The sequence below is a fragment of the Oscarella lobularis genome, chromosome 1 (assembly GCF_947507565.1).
Source record: "Oscarella lobularis chromosome 1, ooOscLobu1.1, whole genome shotgun sequence".
NCBI lineage: Eukaryota > Metazoa > Porifera > Homoscleromorpha > Homosclerophorida > Oscarellidae > Oscarella > Oscarella lobularis.
In genome coordinates, this window is record NC_089175.1 from 5190042 (window position 1) to 5193044 (window position 3003).

The following is a 3003-nucleotide window of genomic DNA, read 5'->3' on the forward strand; positions in this document are numbered from 1 at the left end:
TCGTCACAAAAGGTATAGTTTCCCGTACGTGTTTTCCGTTTCATGGCAACAGTGAACGCGCGTTATCACATCTCGGTGTTCTTTCGATTGCGATGGCTTCTAAACGTTCTATCAAGCGTATTTTTCATGCTCGAGCGCAGCATATGCTGGCTAAGCGCTCTTCTTTACCTGGTTAGCTAATTGTAGTTGATGACGCGTCCAAATGCTAATTGACGCGTGATCGATTACGTTAGATCCGCCCTCGGGCCTTCCTGCTGCGCCTTCCGACTGCGATATCAGCGACGAACCTGCAGGACCACCCTACGCAGAGAACGACATTTGGACGAGCGTCTGCGAGTGGGCAGAGTCGTGCTCAGCTGACGTCTCACGTATGCTTTCTCTGCTGATTTTCGAGATTTATAGGCAGGAAACGCAAGTCGGGAAGGTCGCCATTTCGGAGAAGGTGGGATCAATTGTGGGGAAAATCGGGAAGAACAATCCGCGACTGGCGTTCGAAGTTCATCACCAACGCAGGCGAGTTCCCTGATTCTATGCGCGGTAGATATGCTCGCGATTCCATAATTGACCACGAGGATTGTCACGTAAAAGCCGCGAAGTGGGTGCGCCTGAACTCGTGTGTGCGTGGCAAGCCAAATATGACCGTGGTGGACTTCGCGCGTTACCTAAACGACGATCTCCTGCCCTCTCTTGTTCTTCCCCCTCATTTCCCTACGTCCGTTTCTGTGCCTACTGCTGGCCGCTTTTTGCATTCTTTAGGTTTCTCAAAAGTCAGCGCGAACCGGAAGTCGGTTTACCTTGACGGTCATGAGAGGTTTGCTAAAATGTTACACTTGTTGCTGACAAAAATGCTAACGTTTATCCTTTTGCAGACCTGACGTGGTCGCGTACAGAAAACAATTTCTGGATACGATGTTCGCCCTTCAGTCAACGCACAAGTGCCCTCCACTGCCATTGGACAACAAAGAGGATGTCGGCAGCACAATTGGTACATATTTTCGGCATGCATGTTAGAACTTCTGCAGTAACTGTTGCAGGGTTTGACGAAGGCAAGGTCCTGGTGACCATTTATCACGACGAGAGCACCGTCTCATCTAATGATGACCAGTCGCTCATGTGGGCTCAGCCAGATCAAACTGCTTTGAAGCCCAAGGTAAACAAGCAATGTCAAAATAGTTGCTTATCAACAGCTTATTGAAGGAAGAGGACATCACGCGCTATTTCTTCCTAAATTCCGTTGTGAATTGAAGTAAGAATACAAAAAAGATACATCAAGAATATAGATTTTTTCTTAGTCCCATCGAACGTGTTTGGGCTGAAGCGAAGAGGCACGCAAGAGCTAAGTGCAACTATAGCCTCAAGTCTTTGAGAAATCTCCTCCCAGAAGCACTTGGTCTTGTTTCTTTAGATACCATCAAGAAATTCTTCAGGAAAACAAGAGAATATCACCAAGCATACATGTCTGGAAAAATAGGTAAATTATTACGAATGATATTGGAACACATAATACTTAATAAATCATTTTTATTTAGGAGGGAGAGAGTTGGAAGATCAAGTGAAGCAGTACAAGTCCCACAGAAGAATTAGAGCAACAGATAGTTTTTAACCTATATCATATATCTGTGCTAGAAAATCATTTTCAATAGAGCTACAAAATTTTTAAGAGTAGTTTTGGTGTTAGGGTTGCATAGTTTTATTTATATTGGCGCTGGTAAATTAAAAACAAGAAAAATCTACATGTCTTTACAGTTATCCTCCACTTGTGATATCGCTCTTTTGTCGCCCCTCACTGTCAGGCGGACGTCGGTATCACGGCATCGATATGAGTTTGATCCGTTCGGGTAGGGAGAGGAGGTAAAAATGCTAATAGAATTATGATAATTACATGTCTATCTCGAATTAATTTCACTCACCCATTCCTTCGTTCTTGCGAATTTACGGTTGCGTCGGGGGCTCGGTTGGACCCCGAGGCTCATCTGGCATTGGGTGATCTGTCCTTTGATACCTTACCCAATCCGTCGATGGCGTTACTGCGGATCAAGCAGTCGAAGACTGATCCTTTCCGGCGGGGACATAAGGTGGTTCTGGGAGGTCGCATTCGGATTTATGCCCGATGGCGTCGTTGCTGAGTTATCTAGTGATCCGGAGGCCGGGGCCGTTATTTTGAAAGGCAGACGGCTCGCCCCGAACGCGTTCGGACTTAGTGGGCGCAGTTCAGACGGCTCTTGCTCAGGCAGGGGTCGCGACGAAGAATTATGCTGGTCATAGCTTTCGCATCGGTGCGGCGACTACGGCGGCGGCGGTGGGATTGGAAGACTCGGTCATTCGCTCGTTGGGGCGCTGGCGCAGCTCGTGTGATAATCGCTACGTCCAGCTGCCGGCAGCCGAACTTGCCGTTTTTAGGCGACTGTTGTCACACTCATCCCGGTAGAGGTGTTAGTGGTTCGTGTGTATTTATCTAAGTGTGTACTATCAGCAATGGTTGGGAGGTCAAGCTCGTGTACAAGCGTGTATTTGGACAGGTTGCCCGGATACTCCGGTTACCATGACAACCATTGCGGTCATGGCTGGCTGGCAACATCCGGGACCTGTACCAGCGTTGGCCACCAGGCTTTAGGAAGCCTGGTGTGTTCCCTGTGTTAGGTCCTTTCGGCGAGCGGTGTTAAGGGAGTGGCCCATGGATGGCCTCCTGACGGGCAAGGGCCTGGCTGCCCCTTCTCCTTCATGGAGGTAAGAAGTTAATTAGAATTTATTTTACCTGATTGCAGACGTAAAGAAAAGTCTCCCGACTCATCCTAAAATTCCGTTTTCACGCGTCGTTGTCGAACGTCTCCCAGCACACGTAGTTCCAGAAAGAAGGAGGTCTGGGCGGTTGAAATTTAGCCAGAAAGAGAGCTAGACCAAAAAAACACGCACCTCGGCAACGTCCATGCCCGTCTCCTTCGTAACTGCGACGAGAAGAGGGAAAGAATGTTCGCTAGTGATGAAGCGAATAGAACAAAAGCT

At 48.1% G+C, this 3003-nt stretch overlaps 1 long non-coding RNA gene across 1 annotated transcript; it reads left to right on the forward strand.

The window, feature by feature from the left end:
- The first annotated feature begins 248 nt into the window (after positions 1 to 248).
- Positions 249 to 1699, forward strand: LOC136187209 (uncharacterized). Its single transcript, XR_010669891.1, has 6 exons — positions 249 to 811; positions 870 to 985; positions 1035 to 1150; positions 1198 to 1246; positions 1293 to 1471; positions 1530 to 1699. It is a non-coding gene; the product is annotated as an uncharacterized lncRNA (long non-coding RNA).
- The last annotated feature ends 1304 nt before the right edge of the window (positions 1700 to 3003 follow it).